Raw genomic sequence first — 25,227 nt, forward strand, 5'->3', positions numbered from 1 at the left:
CCCTTTAACACCCATAAATGGTCGATTGAAAAAAAAAACACGCATTTGTTTGGGTGCTTGCCTCGATAGCACCCTAAAATAGGCTCTAAGGAATACAGCAGAATGCCAGCAGAAGCCAATCGCGTTTCATCTATAATGGCAATTAACTGCAATCCACGTTACGAAAGCTCACCTTAGCGTTGGTTATAAGCTACATGTTTGCTGTGGATTATATACAGGAACATAATGTTCGCCCGAGTATGGGTGTGTGTGCGTGAGCCTGCGCATGTGTTCGCGTGTAAGCGCGATTATGTGCACACCCGTGCATGTGTGCGTGCGCGTGTATGTGCGAGTCCATGCTTGTGTTAAGCGTGCCTGTGCACATGTGTACGCCCATGCATGCGTGCGTTTACGGTCGCGTGTGTGTGTTCCGTATGTGTGTATACGTGTATGTGTGTGCGCCTGTGAATAAGTATGCGTGTGTATCAGCCCGTGCGCTCTCAAATTTCGTGTGTGTGTGCGGGGGGGGGGCACTGCTTCTTAGTGTTTAAGGTCCCACACCTGTTCAGACTGGGAGTCTATATGGGAGGTGGCTTAAGAAATGGCGGTGGTCAACGCACTGTACACGGACTATTCAGTACATGGAAAACAGCTGCACATTTTCGTACCTCATCATTGCTTACGAACTTGCTGTGGTAGCTGATTAGGTCCGCTGAGGCGCTTCTACGCTCGAAAACGTGGGTTATGACCAATTCACACGGAAAGCTGTCACTGCACTTATGCACAACCATCTTTTATATTAACAATGTTTAACAAGAACGTGCCCTGCCTTTGCTACAGGTGCTTAGCTAGCTCATTTGGCAACCATATAGAATTATGTGCTGATCATGTGGTCAGCAAAAAGTTTGTTATAACAACCTCGGCACGTTTCGTGGTGCGTGACAAGCCTTCTAAACATCCGCGACTGTGGATTAATTTGTTCCAGCTTCGACTACGCATTCAGTGTTTGCGGCACCATACGCGGAATTGCCAGACACAGACAATGCGAAAAGAAATTCCTCTGGAAAAAGGTGTAGCGATGCTCTCCCGCTAATGCCACCGAGGACGAAATAATTATTGTTTCTGGCCATTCCATGGTGCACTTTGTTTTTTGCAAGTTTTGCTTCACTATTTTTCGCCCACTGCAATCACATTCCGTCAAAATACTCAAAGAACCCGAGGCTGGTAAATAACCTGCGTCGCTGTGCGACTGGCTGGAAGGAGAGTTGCCATTTACAAGGAGTCATTCCACGTCGAACGGCCGTCCGCCGTATGCGCCATAGCGTTTGCCTTTCGGCGCCGTCTTGGCGGGTTTAGGGAGCCTACATACGCCGCGCCTTCGTCGTTTAGGGTGGCGACAGCAGAGTCCAAGGTTGTATAACGGTGGCTGCGGCGGCCGCCAAACTTGACGGGCCGCCTTTGGTCGCCTAGTGCCCGCCCGACCCAGGGAGCCGGCATGCGCCGCACCTCCGTAGGCGCGGAACAGACTATCTCTAGAACGTCCTGCTTCGAAACGATCGTACGTGATTAGCGGTTATCGCCAAGAAGCTTTCCAAAAACTTCCTGCTTCTAGGAACAGTTGAGATCGCGGGATTATTCGTTTAATGCGGCATTCACGTCCTTGGTAAAAGCTTGCCAGTGCCTCCTTTGGAAGCACTAGCTGCACGTAGAAGCAAGTAGAAGCGCGGAAATGGCCGGCGATTTTATGTCGCTTTGCTTCGCCGTCGTTCTTGACCCGGAAAGGTTCTGTGTTTAGGTAATTGCACGATGACGCCCGATTAGAGAGACGGTAATTTCATTTTCAGTTTTGTTTTTTGCCTTTTATATCATTTTAATTGTTTTGGCACTATTACCCTTTTATTTATTATGCACCATTATTCAATTACGCACTTTTGTGCAGATACAAGGCACTACATGTTATAAGGTTACCCCGCAAATGCTTTAGCATAGAAAATATCGGTGTGGTAGTAAAGTTTCTGATACAAGAAAAATGACCCTCACAGACTAAACCATTGTTGCCCACAAAACCTCCCCAGCCTATGCTTGAATCGTTCTGCTCGTACTGGGCACGTGCCCAATGTGCATTTTAACATGTTTACACACACTAACAAAAATACTGTTGAGGTGGCAACACAAAATATTACATCTATGGCTGAACATCCAAGTCATCATGCCTTGTAGCGTACTTTTATTACACGAATAAAGCAAGACAAAATTCCCGTAAAATTATTTTATTGCACTGCTTGCGTGACATGCAGATGCCCCTTTCTTGAACAACAGGCGTACATGGGAAATACAACAAACACACAAAGTAAATGTGTCCGAGCTAATAAAGGCATCGAGTTTTAAGAAGCACTTTATGTAGCAGGCTAATGCATGTAAAAGTGATATCACTCATTTGTGACTTTTTTCTAATGGTGCTGTTGAAAAAAAACTGAACACACAGGCAACGAGCAAGATTAAAGCCTAGATGGGCTACACAGGTGGACAATGCTGATGAGACCAACGCAGAGATAACTAATGAAAGAGAAAGCAAGTAGAGAAGAATACGGCTTGCTACACTGATGACAGTGAGAAGAAAGCATTTTACACAACTACTGCAGAAGTAGTACTTTGAGCACAGATACATACATGAACCAAAATATTGGGGAAATAAATCGATAAGAAAATCCCCCAAGCCCCACTGGGTTAATTTAAATTACCCCACTGAAAATTACATGACATTAGTCGAGAATAAAAACACGTCGTGAGCAACTGGCACAATGGAGAGCAACGTCTCAAGAGAAAGGTGCAATGTGAATGAAGGCACACCAGTGTTCCTGGTTTTGAATGCTTTTCTCGGGCTGGTACTGAGATCGTTTACCGCTATTTTGAACACACTATAATGTAAATTATACAAATAAGCATCAATTTTCCTTTATCATCATTGTACGGCAATGAAGTTGCATAGAGTCCTTAACAAAGGCAGTCGTAAATTATGATAGAACGTACCACCCAAGTCGTTCTAGTGTCCTCACATAAAAAAATAATCGCAGCTGCGTACGCTCTACGGCTCTAGCTGGCTGCTGGACTACTCCAAGTTTGCCGCAGCACAGGTTTTGCTTGCTGCCTCATTTACTCTGTGATTATGCTGCTGCCTGAGGTAAATCTTTAGTCTTGTTCGGACATATTTTTCGAGAAGCAGCTTCTCTACAGTAGGCTTGTTCAAACTGCAACATTTCAAGTGCATTTTTACAGACTTCTGCAGGGCACTTAGAAAGCTTGAAAATGGTTTTTTCACCTTCATGACTTCACCCATTTTAGCAAACGTTTTGAAGTTTTCTTCACAATCCATCAAAATTGTCATTACTGACATGCTTGGCTCGATGCGATTTCCGGCATTTTTTACGTATTCCTTCAACTGGATGCTGCTGCTGTATTTCCCAGGAGCACTGTCAGTCAGTACTGCTTTACAGCTTTTGCAGTTGTCTATAAACTTTAAGACAGACCTCAGAAGGAAACCACCAATGTACGCTACGATGTCGCACTCTGCTTCCGTCAGGCCAATCACAAACAAGTTCTCTAACTCCTCAGCCTGCTGAATGGGGTCTTCCTCTAGCTTTTTTAAGCTTGGGTCAAGCAAGTCAGCCAGATGACTGCTGTCGTCAATGTTGTAGCTCGAAGTCTTAGGGGTGTGTACAAACAGGCTGACACAAATGGCCTTCAGTGCACATTTAACATCATACGCACTTGGAACTGGCTTCTTCCCTCTCACAACTGAAAAAAATGTTTTCTAGGCAATCTTGTATCAGCCTAGAAGTGAGGACGTACAAGTACCCACGCCTCGCCAGGAGCTCCTCTGACAGGCGCAGCACAACAGTCGTCGACACCAAAAGACCGGCCTGCGATGGCTTCCAGTGTGCAGTTGCTCCAATGTTCATCCGAGTGAACGTAGCACATGCCAGCTGCAATGTCCCAACTGCTTCCTGGTGCTTTGCGCGGTCAAAATGACTTAAAGCAACGATGGGGTGTCGTTATGACATCAAAGTGTACCACTTAGTGACAAGGTCAAAAAACCAGGCAGTTGCTTCAGCTTCCGGCTTCAAGATTTTGAGCTTGATTAGGTAGCGAATGGCAGGAGGTGCCTCACGGAACAACTGCACCGCGATGTTTACTTTCATTTTTGCGAAATGACCATCGCTGACATGAATGTCCGACAGCTTGTTAGCGATTTTGAGGTCATTTTTTATCATATTCGAGAACAGCCTCAACATGTTCAAGGCTAACAGTTTTTCCTGGGATGCAATGCTCCTCTGTCGTCTCCTTCCCCAGGGTAAAACTTCCTGAGCGGAGAAGTTGCCCACGTATGTTTTTCAAAACGTGAGCAGGATCAGCCATGAAATACAGCTCCCTACCATCCAAGTGAGGGTGTGGTATAGAGCAGACAGTTTCCGAGTGCCTGTGGCTTGAAAACTCCAGCAGCTGCCACACTTTCCTGTTGGCACTTCCCATGTCACATGTTACAACAAGAACTCTCAAGGACACCTCCAAACAAAGCGCAATTAAATGAAATATAAGCTCCTTTAAAAGGCTTCCGTCAGTAGAACGACCAGTGAAGTGGTAAGCGATGACCTGTTTCCACCTCGTGTTTATACCTCCAATCATAAACACGAGAGCATGGTTTGCAACGTTTTCAGTTGACTCTGGAAGTTTCGTACCCCCAAAAAGGCAATCCAGAGAGCGGTCATGTTCAAACCCTTGACTAATTTCCATCTCATCCATGAAGAGGACGCAATCTTTCTCAATGTCCTCTATTGTTTCTGCCTTGCGCTTCAGAACACCCAGCACTTCAGTACACCAGGCAGAAAGCGAATGTTTTGCAATCTTCGAATCAATGTCCGGTTAGATGGCAGTGGGTACGACAGAGACCTGAGCAATTCGTAGCTTGTTGTACCACATGCGTGCTTTATTTGGAGGGCTACGCGTATAGTCTGAACTGACCACTTGCGAACCCTGCCTTTTGTTGTTAGAGCCTTCGTTTGATCTGCAGCAAGAAATGTCGATGATCTTAATGCGTTCAGTTCTTGCTGAACTAACCTTAGTTTCTTGTTTAGACTACGTACTTTTGATCTCGTCTGCTCATGCAGTTTTACCAAGTTTTTAAACCTCCTGCTTAAGTCGGCGTTTTTTTTCCGTAGCTCGGAATTTTCCCAATGCAACATCGACAACGTGGGAGTTGTGCTGCCTCCAAACATAAATGCAGCTGGCATGGTTGACTGCTCTTGTGCAGGAGTGAGACCTGCATCATTTGCTACGGTGTTTGGAGGGAGCTGTTTCATAATGGCTACGGATGCACCTGGAGTAGCGTGTGTGTCGCTTGCTAGATTGTTGGCAGACAGGTGTGGTGGAGAGGCGGCTACTGTCTTATGATGACACCGAAACTCACCAGCGCTGTCTGCGTCATTGGCTGGAGGAACAAATGACAGGGGCACACACACTGATGTACACTCGCCCCTACACTCAGCAGCACTGTCTGCATCACTTTCTAGATTATTTTTAGGCGATAGAGGAAATGAGACGGCTCCCAATGCGTGAGCAAGCCTGGACTCAGGATCACTGGTACTGATGCTTGCTGCCTTGTTGGTGGGCCAACGTGACAGCAAGTGGGCTTCTGGAGGATCACCTCTCACGAACTCAGCAGTGTCATGAGGAAGAGCATCTGGCTGTAAAACGGCTGCTGAAACATGAGCACTCAACTGAACACCGTTCTCAAAACTCGGTATGTCGCAAGGATCCATAGGCATCTGGGGAATGTCTCCAGATGGGCAAACACGTTTGGTGTTAGAAAAATTCGCAGGTTTCATGGCAGAAGTGCGCTTCTTCGGGGACTTCCGGTGTTTTGGAGCAGCTGGAAAAAATTAAACATACGAACATTACTACAATAACATGCTTGCCTATGCAATCTCATTCAGCAAACAGTTCCAATACTCATTTTCGCTTTGCAGACTAAAAATTACAAGCAAAATGTTATCATGCACTTTCTTGCATGGTCTGCACCACACAAAGCATATTACTGTTCCTTATAGATGTTCCGAGTAAAAAATAAGAGCGAAACGCCACAGTGCATTTGAGGCAAATGCATTTAGATGAGTTTGTCTTTTCTCTGAATGACCCAAACAAGATTCACAAATTCAAAGAAAAATTAAATTTGTGTCCATATTACGGCTTGATATAACGAGTTCAGATATGTTCTTACCACGATAGGGAAAGAGAGTTGAGACAGCATCCGGCCTCAGCTTTTTCAGTCCATCTTGTCGGTGCTGCTCAAAACTTGAATGTTCAAAATGTGCCTAGAATAGAAAAAGTCAATCTTAACAATATTTGAAAACCACATAATGCATTTGAATTAGTCGCTAGCGAGGCAGAATGGTCGCATTCGCACGTTTTTATCTTTTGGAATGGAAATTGATTATGCCCTCTAATTGCAGTATGGGAATTTTTATGGGGCGGCTCGCCATAGAAATCTTTGCAGACTTTAGTGACCCCTCGTACGCAGTTTGGCAGTGTTGCAAGAAAGAATCAATCATATATTCCACCCACGTGCGGAATAGCAGCACAAGCAACGCAGAGAACAATTGCCCGTCTGCGGTAGGGGGGATTTCACAACACCTACGAGGAGAGTCTACGGTAGAGGGGGAGATTGCCAGCCAATTTTTTCGGTGACCCGAAGAAAATATCCAGCCCACCGCAGCTTCAAAATCGATTTCCGAAGTCTGAAGATTTGTTCGAAGATTTGGCAGTCACTTAGTGACCGCTTTTGTCACTTGGTCTCGACCAATTTTTGTCGCAGTGACGAGAATAGCGTGTTTTTTTTTTAAGCGTGAACGGTCCGGGCCTTTTGGGGATGTTTTATAACCAGGCTTAGTTTTGAACATTCACGTTCCATCCATGCGTAATCCGGCATAATCGAACCACGCAAAGCATCCACTTGCGCGCACGCTGCATTCGCACGCTAAATTGCCGCTCGGCTACGCACAGCCGTCGCTGGAATCCATCAAAACCGGCCATGGCCTCCGCTACCGACGCGCAACGGCGCTGCGGCGACGGAGGAGAGGTTGAGGACACGACGACGCTCGCTGAAAGCGTTGCAGGTGCATAGCACTTACATATTAGAATATAGCTGCAAGTACGCGTGCGAAAAAACATGAAGCGAGGTGCAATACTCACAGCGCAAACACGAGAAGCAGCAGTGGGCTCCCAGCGGTCCCTTTTCACTTGTACGAGCCAGCGCTTTCTTCGGTTCGAGCTGGCCGGGAAGCTGAACATCCGTATGCCTTTTCTGCAATGGTTCGTACATTGCGGAACGCAACAGCCGGGCATTTTCGGTGCTCATACAACTCCCAACACGTTCACCGAGCTGGCGTGGTTACGAAAAGCTTCCCGTGGTCAACAAAAGTCACAGCGAGTTACAGGCGGCACGCACGCAGACACGCGCCCATGGCGGCAGTGAACCGACTGAGCACAAGATGGCGCCGCGTCTGCCCCGTTACTATGGCAACGTGTGCTGGCAACGCTGCCCGACAGCAGGAGGCGGCACGAGCTGCGCAAAGAGTGGCACCACCCTAAACGACGAAGGCGCGGCGCGGCGTATGTAGGCTCCATGGCGGGTTTTCCGCTCCTCCCCTCTCGCTCACCCCCGGCCAGCGTTGCTCCCACAACGGCGGCGTAGATAAGCAAATAGTTGCGTCACCGAACACCTGTGTCGACAGCTGCAGCGCCGCCGCCAGCGCCTCCTCCTTCTCTCTCTCAACGTTGCTCTCTCTGTCTCGTCTTTCAAATGCGTTGCGTTGTTCTGGGGTCTTGGTCGCTGTGTGTGTTCTAGCGAACAGGCGCATATTGAATGGTGGTCACGCATGACACCATGATCGAAGTGCCGCTCGGATTAAGGAATATTCATAGAGTGGCGGACACGGACAACGTGGGCCTGATAACGGTGAGTGTGATGTTTTCGTAGGTAGTAATCATACAGCGCTAGCTGGGCGCCTGCAGCAGCTCTGCCGAAGTAGGCTGCCAGCCTTTTACAACAGCATGCGTTCGCGGGCCTGTTGCAAATGCCCGATTAAACGTGTGACTTAACGAGTTCACACTGCTATGCGCGATGTTGTGTAAGTGCCTGCATCACTCATACACTGAGTGATGTGATCACTTAACAAGGGCGGGATTAGTTGCTGATCGCGCATTGTCTCTACACTGCACAAAGTGATTATTATTGTTTTAAGATGTGCTTTGGCCTAAATCGTAATAACATTTATATTAATACTCAAATGTGCAACGTGCTTTTGTCGGCGTAAGCGTAAAAAAAGAAAGAAAAGAAAAAATTTTGTACAGAGGCGCACTGTACGAAATGGCTTTTTTTTGCTGCCGCGATGCTCCCAGCACGTGCGCCTCGGTCTTTTAAGGTATTTAGGACAAGTGCCACCAGCAACAGGGAAAGATCTAGCAGACTTCCAAAGGCGCGTTGTTGTGGCCATCGCCGTGCGTTGTTTTCCCTCGTTACTGTTTGCTGTTTTCATGCTTTGCCTTCATCTGCGATAACGTTCGGCGTTATAACAGAATCGAGAGAATATACGTGACTGTGAGAGCTATGTGCGGTAGCTCTAGCATAAGCCAAGGCTGCTGCAACGTAGACAGCGTCCGCGCGCGTTGGTGTCGTTCGAGCGCTCCTACTAGCTTGATTGTGTTTACCTGAGTATTTAGGCACGGGCTACGTTTGTGAATCCCGTGGTCAATAATCGCTAATAGCGTGCCCCTGATTGCCATCAGAGGATGGGCTTGGTTGTCGAAATATGCCAGACGCTTTTTCTGAAAGCAAGCTTTGAAAAAAAAAAACTTTAAAGAAATACTTTCATACGTGCTAGACAGTACCTATTGCAGGCCCGCAACTTTTTAAAAACTGGACAAGCTATCACATCTTTTATCAAATTACAATGAATTACGATGATTGAATTATAGATGACGAATTTCTGTGCTAGATTAGGTGCACAAAACACATGTTCGCAGCCCTACGTCTAGAAAGCAGGAAGCACAGCGTCAAATTTGGATTAGATTCCATTGACGGAGCGTCTTGTGAGGGTAGAAAGAACGAGAAAATTGTTCATTTTTGATGCCCTTATAGAGGCAGTCAGAATTGCACTGATTGGTGACTTGTAACAATTCCTCAGATTGTTAGAGGCGTGATTAAAGTCAGTAAATCTTTTACTTTTTTTTGCAGACCTCTTCGCTAGTGCCACGCCCAAGATCATTTGTTCTCATGTAAAAGAGAAAGCAGACATGTCTTCGCTGTTTGTACATGAAGAGGTAAGTTCCTTGTCCGTTTTCATTAATGCTACATGTTCTGAACGTTGTACTTTAAGAAATGTTTTTCACACTGGCTCACTACCCTGGAAAGAATTTGATTCTTAGGTGAGTTCAAGCCTTCGTAAGTGTCATTTTTGAGCTGTAGTCTTACACTTCACCTCATTTCGGAAATTTGTTGTATGCTGGAAAACTCTTATCTTTATCATACGAAATTATTGGAATGTATGGGTTGTATGCTTCGAGTTCAGTGTAATGTCAATTACACGCCATTTCGAAGGATACACACTACACATTCTTTATATATGGTGCTGCCAGAACAGCACGAACATCCTTTTATGAGAAGTCATATTTGCTCTTATTACAGGATGAGAGGGTGCCGCTGACGTCCTGCGTAGTCTACCCCCCGGCCCCAGCCTAGAGCAAGCCTACTTCCTGAACCTCCACATGGATAAGCGAAAAATCTTCCGTGCCAGTAATGACGAAGGAGGAGTGACAGCACTGATGAGTTGATTTTTTTTTATTTTCAACATTGTCTATGGCCGCAAGGCCTTCAACAACCACCGTGATTAAGCGGCTTTTTCTCGGCGTGAGTTTGGAGTTTATCAAAGAAGTTGTCCAGGAAGTACGACGCTGAAAATTTTAGTGTCACAATGCCTAAACAACTTTTTCTAGTGTGGTCATGGTAGATGAACAAATATTGTTATTTGTGTAAGTTATTTTGCTTAAACATAGCTGGACCATTCCATGCCAAACGTCTCAGCCACTTTGGCGACCATCTGAATTGTATTTGAAAAAAAAAAATGTGCTGACTTACTGCGTTGAAAATAGTGAACTGCTAGAATATTTCAGCGAGAAAAAAAGTTTTGTTCATGTGGCTGGCTTATAACTTCCTGGCATAATGCCATCTGTAAGCTATTTGTGGAAAATTTTGTTTTAAAACTACCGCTCTTTATTTCTAAAGCAAATTCGGTCTACCTGTTAAGTAAATGTGCTTCTGTAAGGTATTTGAAGCTCAATATTAATAGTGCAATTTTTTCGCCACATTAGCTTCCAAAAATAAAGCCGAAATGTGTTATGTTTGCATTTTTTATTGCAATTTTGCACTTTGTATGAACATCTGAGCAGTGAGTACTTACTCCACAGAAGGCATATTTTGAGGAAAAAATATCTTTAAACCTCTCAAGCTGCTGAAATATACAAAAAAATATCACGAATTTCACAAAATTGTGATTTTTGTCCGTATTGAGATGCAATTTGCTCCATGTTGTGATACAATGAAAACTCATCATTATACCTAAATTGTAAGAAAATGAAATTCTTTCTGTAATAAAAATCTTATCGCAAAAAGGACAGGAAAGAGCGCTGTCAACTGAATTTTATTGAAGGTGCTACGAGCGTTTTTATACTGAGCACAAGACCAGGGCTCATCTGCAACAACACATGTGTGACCATGACAAAATAATTTTAGCCGAGAAGAAAATACTCTTTTTCGGAAAAGATAAGTGAAGGTGTACTGATGCATTGATCCTCTGCCAGCCTGATAAAGAGTTCTAAAATGTCTCATTTTTTCTGCTTGCTTTTTTTCAAAAACCGTGTTTTATTAAACCTAGGACTACACTGACATTCTTTACGGTGTCCGGCCATGAGACTACTGTAGCCCTTCTTAATATTTAAAGCATGCTATCTTGCTTGATCATTGAAGCATTGCCCAGTGTATCCTATGTTTACTTTTCCACGTGTTAGCGGTATCTCATACACATTAGATTGGCATTCAGTAAACCTATTCTAGTGACGAATGGTGCAAGATTGACTATTCCTGTTGCTGTGTGAACATGCACTTTTGAAAGCCTGCAAGGGGTGGAAAACAACAATGTCATATCTGCTGGTTCTTTTGCTAAAATTGTGAGACACCTTATGTACATAGTACCGTGTGACATGCAAAGGTGATTGGTAATTCTCTTTTTCTTTTGGTCCTGTTCTTTTGACTTTAATTTCTGCAGGAGGGTTTCGCAAACAAGTGTGATGATGCTGTTGGCGTATTGGCTGGTGCTATCAGCCCAGGAGTGCTAAAAATGTTCTGCCTTTTGATAGTGGGCATTCAAAATTAGTAGAAAGAGGAATTGATACGATATGTATTCAGGCCACCCTTCAGAATTCATGTTAGCACAAGGGTGAGGTCAGGCTTAAAAACCAGAATAAAAGACTAAAAGATGCTGGGTATCCCAACAGAATCCTCACAACCGTTTGCAAAACCCTCCTGCAGAAAGTAAAGTTAAAGAAGACAGGACCAACAAAAACAATGACCAAAACCTTTGCATGTTATACCACATCACCTGTCTCACAATTAAAAAAATAGCCAGTAGATGTGATATTAGCGTGTTGTTTTCCACCCCTTGCAAGCTTTCAAAAGTGTGTGTACTAAAGAGCAACAGGAATAGTCAAACTTGCCCCATTCGTCACGAGAATAGGTTTACTTAATGCCAATTTAACGTTTGTAGAAGTATTTTTTATCAGGTAAACCAATGATCAGTGCATCCCTACACGTTCACTTATCCTTTCCGAGAGGGAGTACTCTTATCACAGTTAAGATTATTTTGTAGTGCTCACACGTGTCGTCGCGCATACACACGGTTCTTGTACTCTGTATAAAAGCGTTCGTAGCACATTCATTAAATTCAGTTGACAGTCGGTGCTCTTTCCTGTCCTTTCTGTATCTTCCTAAAGTTGTCGCGCTGTGACTAGCACACAACCACAATGAACCAACTCTCCCAAATTAAGCTCCTGTTACGTAACACGTAGACCGAGTTTCGTATGGAATAAAGGAGCGGTGCTTTTAAAATAAAATTTTTCACATACAACACCTAAACGGCATTCCAGGAAGTTCAGAAGGCAGCCACGTGGCCAAATATTTTTCCTCTCCTAGATATTCCAGTTCACTATTTTCAATGCAGCACAATTTTTTCGAATACATTTTAGATGGTTGCCAAAATGGCTGGGACATTTGGCATAAAGGGACCCAGCTGTGTCATTAACCATAATTATGCATTACCTCTTTTGTTTTTTGTGTGTCCTGACTCAGTTTTGTGTTCGTTTTTAGCTTATTTTGTTTCTGATCATTGTATTGGTTTCTTAAGTATTCGCTGAAGTTATATGTGCAAAAACCCCTATATGTTTGCATGTACATCATTTCTCATAACCAATTGTTATAAATTCAGAAATAAAAAGCTTAAACCACTGTGATTGTATACATTTGAAAACACTATCCATATATATTTTTGTGTGCATCACTTCTTGGGAACCATTGTGTACATGAAGGCGTATATAGTGATGTCGTGGTGATTGTATATATTTGAAAGAATCATAAGTATATATTTGACTGTATTTCATTCTTATTAACCGATTGTGTCCATGAAGGAGTATTAAACTGGAAACCACTGGGATTGTAGAATTTTGAAAGAATTATAGGGATATATTAGCGTGTATTTCATTTGTAGTGACTATGTACTTGAAGCAGTATACTAAACTGAAACCAGTGTAATTGTATGTTGCAAAGATTTGTCAATAAAGTGAAACTGAAAAAAATATAATAAACATTTGAGGTGTTGCATGTGTAGTGTACGTATACGTGAACGTATATCTGGTGAAAAAGTTGTGTGGCAGAAGAAAAGTTTATGTTTTATTTGCCTATTAAATAAACGCAATATGCAAGGGCAGCAAGGCTTCTTTTTCTGTAACGCACATTATGCATATACTGTGAAGTATATATAGATCCAGCACAAGTTCATACACGATTGTACGCGTTTATATATTTGTTTACACGCAATTAATGGAGCTCGACAGGTGGCGCACCATCGATAATCAGGACCACTTTCTTCAAGTAGTGTGTAATCAGTGCATGCTGATATCTATTAGCGCAGTCTAAAAGAATACTGCCACCCCTGCCATGGGCACTCAACACCCTTGTGCACCCTTCTCGCACCCTCCTTAGAGGATGCTAAAAAAGTGATGGACATCAAAGGCACCCTTCCTTAAGGGTGTTTTTGTAACACCCTACAGTTTTTTACATGTACACCCTATTCTAAGGGCGCATGTTAAAGCACCCTTTTTGGAAGGTGCTGAAATAACACCCTTAGGGTGTCGTCCACGGGGCAAGCTCATTTACACCCTTCTGGGTGTAAAAATTTTTACTGTGTAGCATTTGCAGGGTGATTGCCTGTGGTCTGTTCAGGTGTGGGTGTGGAAGCGGAAACCTCCGACGCCCCAGCTGATAGTGCCTACTGACCTCGTTGAAGTTGAGAAGAGGGTCCCTTTGCCACTGCCTTCCCTCAGCCTCCGAGTGCCCACTTCCGGCGCGGTGTGTGAGACGTCGCGCCTGGAAGTGTGCAAGTTCGTTGGCGTTTGGGATGGTTTCGTGAGCATCACTGCCCACATGTCCAGGGAACCAAATTATATGCTTTTGCCTGTCCAAGATGCAGCAGAGAGAACGCGAGCGGCTCCTTTGCATACCAAGCCTTTCATAAATGCTCTAGTGGCGGCTCGCGAGTCCGTGTAAATAGTAGAATGGTTCGTAGTGGCCATGGCGATGGCCATCGCCACCTGTCCGGCTTCGTTGGCATCCCAATTTTTCAGCGTAAGTGATGTCGGCAGCTCTCCCCGTAACGACGTTGCTGCTGAAACAAAGTGATTGGAAGCTGCGTATTGCGCTGCGTCAACGAAGGTGACATTGTCCTCAATCATATCCGCTGTTCTACGAAGGGCTCTGGCCCTTGCTTTGCGTCTGCCCCAGTTGTACTCGGGGTGCATGGTTTTAGGTACCTGAGATACAGTACACATTTCCCCGACTTGATAGGGAGCGCGCACTGGCAATGGGAAACCCTATACCAATATGCGCTAGTAACTGACTGCCAGCTTCCGTGGAAGCCAGTCTTGCAACTTGGGCGACCTCTTGTGCCTCTACTATTTCGCTAAAGGTGTTGTGGACACCCAGCGCCAATAGATGTTCTGTACCTGTGCTCTGTGCGAGACCCAGTACCGCTTATATGTTCTTGCGAATTATTGATTCTAATCGGGCTTCACCCCTCCTGCTCCACTTGTGGGCCAGGGCGATGTAGTTGATGTGGCTCATTAGGAAGGCGTTAAAGAGTCTACGAAGGTTCTCCTCGGATACCCCACTCCTTTGTTGGCCACCCTCGTGACTATTTTGTCATGGAATCGGCTTTGGCTGCGATGCGCTCTAACGTGTAGGCGTTGCGGCCAACCTCCTCCAGGAACATACCGAGGATTCTAACTTCCTTTACCATTGGAATAATTGAGCCGTTCGTTGTTGTGATCAAGATATCAGGGAAACAACCTTTCGAAGCCCCGATTATTGGCCGGTAAAAGAGCAGTTCCGATTTATTAGACGACAAGCGGAGCCCTGCCTTGTGAAGAAAATCTTCAACAACCCTGATCGCTGTTTGTAATCGCTCTTCAATTTGCCCATCACTACCTCCCTCGCACCAGACGGTGCTGTGTGTCGGCGTAGAAGGTGTGACCGAGACTTTCAATCTCGGCCAGACTGTGGGAAAGTGCTCTCAGCGATAAGATAAGCGATAAGCACTGACTCTTGTGAAGTGCCTCTGGGTCCAAGATCAAACGTCTTCGAGCCGAGAGACCCTAGGCGAATGGTAGCTTTTCTATTCTTAAGAAATGAGCTGATGTACACAGTAAAAATTTTTACACCCAAAAGGGTGTAAAAAGGGTGCTTCACTAAAACGCACCCTTTCAACACCCTTTAAACCCATATATGGTCGATTGAAAAAAAAGCACCCATTTGTTTGGGTGCTTGCCTGGATGGCACCCTAAAATGGGCTTAAGGGTGCTTTTGGGCCTGAGAAGGGTGTAGGTGACGATTCATCAGATGGAATATGGAGCTTAAGAAGAACACATAATTATAATATTGGGGATTTTACGTCTCGAGAACCTCGATATGATTATGAGGGTCGTCGTTGTGGAAAGCTCCAGAGATTTTGACCATTTGGTGTTATTTAATGGGCGCTGATATCGCACAGTGCACAGGCTTCTACCTTTTCGCCTCAATCTGAATTCGACTGCCACGGCCGGCATCGAACCCGCGACCTTTGGATTGGCGGCCGAGCAGCGTAGCTACTGCGCGAATATGTGGACCTTGCGTTAAATGACGGCCTAGACTTAGAATGTGTGAAGGTGCTCTCCGAATACAGCAGAATGCCAGCAGAAGCAAATCGCGTTTCATCTATAATATCAATTAACTGCAATCCACGTTACGAAAGCTCACCTTAGCGTTGGTTATAAGCTACATGTTTGCTGTGGATTATATACAGGAACATGATGTTCGCTTGAGTATGGGTGTGTGTGCGTGAGCCTGCGCATGTGTTCGCGTGTAAGCGCGATTGTGTGTACACCTGTGCATGTGTGCGTGCGCGTGTATGTGCGAGTACGTGCTTGTGTTAAGCGTGCCTGTGCACATGTGTACGCCCATGCATGCGTGCGTTTACGGTCGCGTGTGTGTGTTCCGTATGTGTGTATACGTGTATGTGTGTGCGCCTGTGAATAAGTATGCGTGTGTATCAGCCCGTGCGCCCACAAATTTCGTGTGTGTGTGCGGGGGGGGGGGGGCACTGCTTCTTACTGTTTAAGGTCCCACACCTGTTCAGACTGGGAGTCTATATGGGAGGTGGCTTAAGTAATGGCGGTGGTCAACACACTGTACACGGACTATTCAGTACATGGAAAACAGCTGCACATTTTCGTACCTCATCATTGCTTATGAACTTGCTGTGGTAGCTGATTAGGTCCGCTGAGGCGCTTCTACGCTCGAAAACGTGGGTTATGAAGAATTCCCACGGAAAGCTGTCACTGCACTTATGCACAACCATCGTTTATATTAACAACGTTTAAGAAAAACGTGCCCTGCCTTTGCTACAGGTGCTTAGCTAGCTCATTGGGTAACCATATGGAATTATGTGCTGATCATGTGGTCAGCAAAAAGTTTGTTATAACAACCTCGGCCCGTTTCGTGGTGCGTGACAAGCCTTCTAAACATCCGCAACTGTGGATTAATTTGTTCCAGCATCGAATACGCATTCAGTGTTTGCGGCACCATAAGCGGAATTGCCAGACACAGACAATGCAAAAAGAAATTCCTCTGGAAAAAGGTGTAGCGATGCTTTCCCGCTAATGCCACCGAGGACGAAATAATTATTGTTTCTGGCCATTCCATGGTGCACTTCGTTTTTCGCAAGTTTTGCTTCACTATTTTTCGCCCACTCCAATCGCATTCCGTCAAAATACTCAAAGAACCCGAGGCTGGTAAAGAACCTGCGTCGCTGTGCGACTGGCTGGAAGGAGAGTTGCCATTTACAAGGAGTCATTCCACGTCGAACGGCCGTCCGCCGTATGCGCCATAGCGTTTGCCTTTCGGCGCCGTCTTGGCGGGTTTTCCGCTCCTCCGCCCCCCCCCCCCCGCTCACCCCGGCCAGCGTTGCTCCCACAACGGCGGCGTAGATAAGCGAATAGTTGCGTCACCGAACACCTGTGTCGACAGCTGCGGCGCCGCCGCCAGTGCCTCCTCCTTCTCTCTCTCAACGTTGCTCTCTCTGTCTCGTCTTTCAAATGCGTTGCGTTGGTCTGGGGTCTTGGTCGCTGTGTGTGTTCTAGCGAACAGGCGCATATTCAATGATGGTCACGCATGACACCGTGTTCGAAGTGACGCTCGGATTAAGGAATATTCATGGAGTGGCGGACACGGACAACGTGGGCCTGTTAACGGTGAGTGTGATGTTTTCGTAGGTAGTAATCATACAGCGCTAGCTGGGCGCCTGCAGCAGCTCTGCCGAAGTAGGCTGCCAGCCTTTTACAACAGCATGCGTTCGCGGGCCTGTTGCAGATGCCCAATTAAACGTGTGACTTAACGAGTTCACACTGCTATGCGCGATGTTGTGTAAGTGCCTGCATCACTCATACACTGAGTGATGTGATCACTTAACAAGGGCGGGATTAGTTGCTGATCGCGCATTGTCTCTACACTGCACAAAGTGATTATTATTGTTTTAAGATGTGCTTTGGGCTAAATCGTAATAACATTTATATTGATACTCAAATGTGCAACGTGCTTTTGTAGGCGTAAGCGTAAAAAAAGAAAGAAAAAGAAAAAAATTTGTACAGAGGCGCACTGTACGAAATGGCTTTTTTTTGCTGCCGCGATGCTCCCAGCACGTGCGCCTCGGTCTTTTAAGCTATTTAGGGCAAGTGCCACCAGCAACAGGGAAAGATCTAGCAGACTTCCAAAGGCGCGTTGTTGTGGCCATCGCCGTGCGTTGTATTCCCTCGTTTCTGTTTGCTGTTTTCATGCTTTGCCTTCATCTGCGATAACGTTCGGCGTTATAACAGAATCGAGAGAATATACGTGACTGTGAGAGCTATGTGCGGTAGCTCTAGCATAAGCCAAGGCTGCTGCAACGTAGACGGCGTCCGCGCGCATTGGTGTCGTTCGAGCGCTCCTACTAGCTTGATTGTGTTTACCTGAGTATTTAGGCACGGGTTACGTTTGTAAATCCCGTGGTCAATAATCGCTAATAGCGTGCCCCTGATTGCCATCAGAGGATTGGCTTGGTTGTCGAAATATGCCAGACGCTCTTTCTGAAAGCAAGCTTTGAAAAAAAAAACTTTAAAGAAATACTTTCATACGTGCTAGACAGTACCTATTGCAGGCCCGCAACTTTTTTAAAAACTGGACGAGCTATCACATCTTTTATCAAATTACAATTAATTACGATGATTGAATTATAGATGACGAATTTCTGTGCTAGATTAGGTGCACAAAACACATGTTCGCAGCCCTACGTCTAGAAAGCAGGAAGCACAGCGCCAAATTTGGATTAGATTTCATTGACGAAGCGTCTTGTGAGGGTAGAAAGAACGAGAAAATTGTTCATTTTTGATGCCCTTATAGAGGCAGTCAGAATTGCACTGATTGGTGACTTGTAACAATTCCTCGGATTGTTAGAGGCGTGATTAAAGTCAGTAAATCTTTTACTTTTTTTTGCAGACCTCTTCGCTAGTGCCACGCCCAAGATCATTTGTTCTCATGTAAAAGAGAAAGCATACATGCCTTCGCTGTTTGTGCATGAAGAGGTAAGTTTCTTGTCCGTTTTGATTAATGCTACATGTTCTGAACGTTGTACTTTAAGAAATGTTTTTCACACTGGCTCACTACCCTGGAAGGAATTTGATTCTTAGGTGAGTTCAAGCCTTCGTAAGTGTCATTTTTGAGCTGTAGTCTTACACTTCACCTCATTTCGGGAATTTGTTGTATGCTGGAAAACTCTTATCTTTATCATACAAAATTATTGGAATGTATGGGTTGTATGCTTCGAGTTCAGTGTAATGTCCATTACACGCCATTTCGAAGGATACACACTACACATTCTTTATATATGGTGCTGCCAGAACAGCACGAACATCCTTTTATGAGAAGTCATATTTGCTCTTATTACAGGATGAGAGGGTGCCGCTGACGTCCTGCGTAGTCTACCCCGGCCCAAGCCTAGAGCAAGCCTACTTCCTGAACCTCCACATGGATAACCGAAAAATCTTCCGTGTCAGTAATGACGAAGAAGGAGTGACAGCACTGATGAGTTGATTTTTTCTATTTTCAACATTGTCTACGGCCACAAGGCCTTTCACAACCACCGTGATTGAGCGGCTTTTTCTCGGCGTGAGTGTGGAGTTTATCAAAGAAGTTGTTTAGGAAGTACGACGCTGAAAATTTTAGTGTCACAATGCCTGAACAACTTTTTCTAGTGTGGTCATGGTAGATGAACAAACATTGTTATTTGTGTAAGTTATTTTGCTTAAATATAGCTGGACCATTCCATGCAAAACGTCCCAGCCACTTTGGCAACCATCTGAATTGTATTTGAAAAAAAAAGTGCGGACTTACTGCATTGAACACAGTGAACTGCTAGAATATTTCAGCGAGAAAAAAAGTTTTGTTCATGTGGCTGGCTTATAACTTCCTGGCGCAATGCTGTCTGTGCGCTGTTTGTGGAAAATTTCGTTTTAAAAATACCGCTTATTTTTTTCTAAAGCGAATTCGGTCTACCTGTTAAGTAAATGTGCTTCTGTAAGGTATTTGAAGCTCAATAATAATAGTGCAATTTTTTTGCCACATTCGCTTCCAAGAATAAAGCCAAAATGTGTTATGTTTGCATTTTTATTGCAATATTGCACTTAGTATGAATATCTGAGCAGTGAATACTTACTCCACAGAAGGTATATTTTGAGGAAAAAATATCTTTAGACCTCTCAAGCTGCTGAAATATACGAGAAAATATCACGAATTTCACAAAATTGTGATTTTTGTCCGTATTGAGATGCAATTTGCTCCATGTTGTGATAGAATGAAAACTCATCATTATACCTAAATTGTAAGAAAATGAAATTCTTTCTGTAATAAAAATCTTATCGCAAAAAGGACAGGAAAAAGCGCTGTCAACTGAATTTTATTGAAGGTGCTACGAGCGTTTTTATACTGAGCACAAGACCAGGGCTCATCTGCAACAACACATATGTGACCATGACAAAATAATTTTAACCGAGAAGAGAATACTCTTTTTCGGAAAAGATAAGTGAAGGTGTACTGATGCATTGATCCTTGGCCTTCCTGATAAAGAGTTCTAAAATCTCTCATTTTTCTGCTTGCTTTTTTTTTCAAAAACCGTGTTTTATGAAACCTAGGACAACACTTACATTCTTTACGGTGTCCGGCCATGAGACTACTATAGCCCTTTTTAACATTTAAAGCATGCTGTCTTGCTTGATCATTGAAGCATTGCCCAGTTTGTCCTATGTTTACTTTTCCACATGTTAGCGGTATCTTATACACATTAGATTGGCATTCAGTAAACCTATTCTAGTGACGAATGGTGCAAGATTGACTATTCCTCTTTCTGTAAGTACATGCACTTTTGAAAGCTTGCAAGGGGTGGAAAACAACAGTGTCATATCTGCTGGCTCTTTTCCTAAAATTGTGAGACACCTTATGTACGTAGTACCGTGTGACATGCAAAGGTGATTGGTCATTCTCTTTTTCTTTTGGTCCTGTTTCTTTTAACTTTACTTTCTGCGGGAGGGTTTCGCAAACAAGTGTGATGATGCTGTTGGTGTATTGGCTGGTGCTATCAGCCCAGGAGTGCTAAGAATGTTCTGCCTTTTGATAGTGGGCATTCAAAATTAGTAGAAAGAGGAATTGATACCACATGTACTCAGGCCACCCTTCAGAAGTCATGTTAGCACAAGGGTGAGGTCAGGTTCAAAAACCAGATTAAAAGGCTAAAAGATGCTGGGTATCATATCCCAACAGAATCATCACACCCTTTTGCAAAACCCTCCTGCAGAAAGTAAAGTTAAAGAAGACAGTACCAACAAAAAACAATCACCAAAACCTTTGCATGTTATACCACATCATGTGTCTCACAATTAAAAAAATAGCCAGCAGATATGATATTAGCGTGTTGTTTTCCACCCCTTGCAAGCTTTCAAAAGTGTGTGTACTAAACAGCAACAGGAATAGTCAATCTTGCCGCATTCGTCACGAGAATAGGTTTACTTAATGCCAATTTAACGTTTGTAGAAGTATTTTTCATCAGGTAAACCAATGATCAGTGCATCACTACACGTTCACTTATCCTTTCCGAGAGGGAATGTTCTTTTCACAGTTAAGATTATTTTGTAGTGCTCTCACGGGTCGTCGCGCATGAACACGGTTCTTGTACTCCGTATAAAAGCGCTCGTAGCACATTCATTAAATTCAGGTGACAGTCGGTGCTCTTTCCTGTCCTTTCTGTCTCTTCCTAAAGTTGTCGCGCTGTGACTAGCAAACAACCACGATGAACCAACTCTCCCAAATTAAGCTCTTGTTACGTAACACGTAGACCGAGTTTCCTATGGAAAGAAGGAGCGGTGCTTTTAAAATCAAATTTTTCCCATACAACACCTAGACGGCATTCCAGGAAGTTCAGAAGGCAGCCACGGGACCAAATATTTTTCCTCTCCTAAATATTCCAGAAGTTCACTATTTTCAATGCAGCACGAGTTTTTCGAATACATTTTAGATGGTTGCCAAAATGGCTGGGACATTTGGCATAAAGTGACCCAGCGGTGTCATTAGCCATAATTATGCATTAACTCTTTTGTTTTTTGTGTGTCCTGACTCAGTTTTGTGTTCGTTTGTAGCTTATTGTGTTTCTGATCATTGTATTGGTTTCTTAAGTATTCGCTGAAGTTATATGTGCGAAAACCCGTATATGTTTGCATGTACATCATTTCTCATAACCAATTGTTATACATCCAGAAATACAAAGCTTAATCCACTGTGATTGTATACATTTGAAAACACTATCCATATATATTTTTGTGTGCATCACTTCTTGGGAACGATTGTGTACATGAAGGCGCATATAGTGAAATCATGGTGATTGTATATATTTGAAAGAATCATAAGTATATATTTGCCTGTATTTCATTCCTATTAACCGATTGTGTACATGAAGGAGTATTAAACTGGAAACCAATGGGATTGTAGATACTTGAAAGAATTATAGGGATATATTATTTGTAGTCTCTATTTGTAGTCTCTATATATCATTTGTAGTCTCTATGTGCTTGAAGCAGTATACTAAACTGAAACCAGTGTAATTGTATGTTGCAAAGAATTGTCAATGAAGTGAAACTGAATAAATATAATAAACATTTGAGGTGTTGCATGTGTAGTGTACGTATACGTGAACGCTTATCTGGTGAAAAAGTTGTGTGGCAGAAGAAAAGTTTGTTTTATTTGCCTATTAAATAAACGCAATATGCAAGCGCAGCAAGACTTCATTTTCTGTAACGCGCATTATGCATATACTGTGAAGTATATATAGATCCAGCACAAGTTCATACACGATAGTACGCGTTTATATTTCTGCCCAGACGCAATGAATGGAGCTCGACAGGTGGCGCACCATTGATAATCAGGAGCACTTTCTTCAAGTAGTGTGTAATTAGTGCATGCTGATATCTATTAGTGCAGTCTAGAAGAATACTGGCACCCCTGCCATTGGCACTCAGCACCCTTGTGCACCCTTCTCGCACCCTCCTCAGAGGGTGCTAAAAAAGTGATGGACATCGAAGGCACCCTTCCTTAAGGGTGTTTTTGTAACACCCTACAGTTTTTTTACATGTACACCCTATTCTAAGGGTGCATGAAAAAGCACCCTTTTTGGAAGGTGTTGAATTGACACCCTTAGGGTGTCGTCCACGGGACAAGCTCATTTACACCCTTCTGGGTGTAAAAATTTTTACTCTGCATTCCTCTCCTATTTATTTCACCGTGGATTGTCGTTACATACGAACTGCAATGTACCCAGTACGCCCCGTGCACGCGAGCATTCTTCTGCGACAGCAAGCAGCCCTAGAACGCAATGTCCTTGTGAGAGAAATGAGAAAAAAAATCGGCAGATCCCACGTACCTGGGAATTGGCGTTATGCGAAGCATGCGCAGGGAAGGTGACCGTGTTGCAATTTTTTTTATTTTGAACGACACGTCATGAAATTACGCTAAATATATGTACAAAAGTTGCGCGCACAGACATATGTTTCAGAGTTGCTGTTTATATAACCAGTTGTTTACACTTGCACAACGATATCAACTGGAACATGCGTATATTAGCCCACCAAAAGCTGATATGAAGCGCGGATGCTCGCGAAGATGCTGGCCCGAGACACTGTTACATAAATCAACTTCAGCGCATTGCACTTATTATTATTATTATTTACAGTACCTTAAAGATCCCTCGAGGGGCATTGTGTGAGGGGGGCGGTACAGATAATATGTTAGAAAAATAGATATACATAATATCTACACATATGCAAATAATGAATACAATAGAAAATGCAGTTCAACTTATGAACATGTAAGCAAAATACATACTATAAAAGTGAGTTACAGTATGTGAAGGAGAAATACAAAAAAACTAATATGACAGTAACTACAACCTAGCAATAGTGCAAAAACATCGGCAACACTCCTATAAACAATGATGATTACGAAGGTGCGATAGAGCAGTCTTTGGTGCATAAGTATTTTTTAAGAGTATGATAGAACTTTGTGTGGTCTTGTTCTGACGCAAGATCATCTGGCAAATCATTCCACGAATGAATAGCTCGTGGAAGAGCCGACTGGTTGAAAGCGTTAGTATTGCCGTACATGCGTGATAAGCTAAAGGTGTTATGTAGTCTGCTCGAAGTTCAATGTGCTAGATTAAGGTGAACAGATGGCATCATGCTGGTGTGGATGAGTTTGTGAAATAGTGATAAAAGTGAGATGTCGCAGCGAATTTTCAGTTGCTCGAGTGCAAGACTATGTTTAAACTGTGTTATGCTGGACGGGTAGCTGTGATTACGCGCTATGAATCGACTAGCTCTGTTCTGTATACATTCTAACTTATCTATGAGGTATTGTTGATATGGTGACCAAATGAAGGATGCGAACTCCAGTTGAGGACGGATTAGAGCAAGATAAGCCAGTTTGCGCACATCGGAGGGAGCACTGTATAAATTTCGGCACAAAAAACCTAATGATTTTGATGTGTTGGCACAGATAGAAGTGATATGTGTGGACCACGAAAGTGTAGAAGTTAAGTTTATGCCTAGGTATTTGTAATGATCAGTGCGTTCTACAATGCTATTATCAATTATGGATTGGCTAATAAAGTTATCACGTTTGCGACTAAAGGCAATTAGTTTGCATTTAGAAACATTAAGTGTCATTTGCCATGTTTTGCACCACTCAATTATATGCTCGAGGTCTTTTTGAAGAGTTAAATGATCGCTATTGTTGCGGATGGGACGATAGATAATGCTGTCATCGGCAAATATACGCATACATGAGGATAAGTTGTCAGGCAGGTCGTTAATGTAGATGAGAAAAAAGTAAAGGACCAAGAACACTGCCCTGTGGTACACCAGAGGAAACGTAACAGAGTGATGAAGAGTGATTGTTGGCGATAGTGAATTGTTGGCGGTTAGTTAGGAAGTTTCTGAGCCATGTTAGCGTGAGTGAATCAAGTTTTAGTGATGACAGTTTTAATATCAAGCGACAATGAGCAACACGATCGAATGCCTTTGCAAAATCAAGAAATAAACAATCTGTCTGTAGATTACTGTTCATGTTAGAATGTAGGTCGACGGTGAACTCAAAGAGTTGAGTCTCGCAACAACGACCTTTTCGGAACCCGTGCTGGTTTAAGAAAAAGAAATTGTTAGATTCTAGATGCGCATAAATGTTAGAAGCTATGATATGCTCGAGCATCTTGCAACATATGCACGTCGAGGAAATGGGGCGATAATTTCCAGGTGAATTTTTACTACCACTTTTATGAACTGGCACTACCTTCGCTATCTTCCAGTCAGAAGGCAACATTCCTGTAGCGAGCGACTGCTGCAAAATGTGAAACAGGATATTGCCAGACACATAAACAGTGTTCTCCAATATTAACCCGGCATAATGGCTGTATCAAAGGAGTGTATGTAATACTTTTAAAATTTGGCAGGCAGCACTGCAACCACTATTGAAGTTTCACGAAGATTAGCGCCTATTTGTAAAGTAGTTCCGAGATCTGGCGTAGCTCTGTGGAAGAATGCTTGACTGCCACGCAGAATGCTTGGATTCGATTCTTGCTGGAACCCTGAAGTTTGTTATTAGCGAGCGCGGCTTATGTCTGGTTTTTCTTATCACTGACAGTTATTCTATGCCTTCATTGGGTCGACGCTACCAATGTCGGGTATTGCTTAGCGCCCACGCGTTAAAAT

At 43.7% G+C, this 25,227-nt stretch overlaps 1 long non-coding RNA gene and 1 pseudogene across 1 annotated transcript; one reads left to right on the forward strand and one right to left on the reverse strand.

Moving 5' to 3' along the window:
• Positions 1-1,428: 1,428 nt before the first annotated feature.
• Positions 1,429-7,514, reverse strand: LOC142767477 (uncharacterized; annotated as a pseudogene).
• A 174-nt stretch (positions 7,515-7,688) lies between these two features.
• On the forward strand, positions 7,689-13,067 carry LOC142767478 (uncharacterized). The gene is made up of 3 exons (XR_012884909.1): positions 7,689-7,990; positions 9,269-9,354; positions 9,719-13,067. It is a non-coding gene; the product is annotated as an uncharacterized LOC142767478 (long non-coding RNA).
• Positions 13,068-25,227: the final 12,160 nt, after the last annotated feature.

The sequence above is a fragment of the Rhipicephalus microplus genome, chromosome 7 (assembly GCF_043290135.1).
Source record: "Rhipicephalus microplus isolate Deutch F79 chromosome 7, USDA_Rmic, whole genome shotgun sequence".
Lineage (NCBI taxonomy): Eukaryota > Metazoa > Arthropoda > Arachnida > Ixodida > Ixodidae > Rhipicephalus > Rhipicephalus microplus.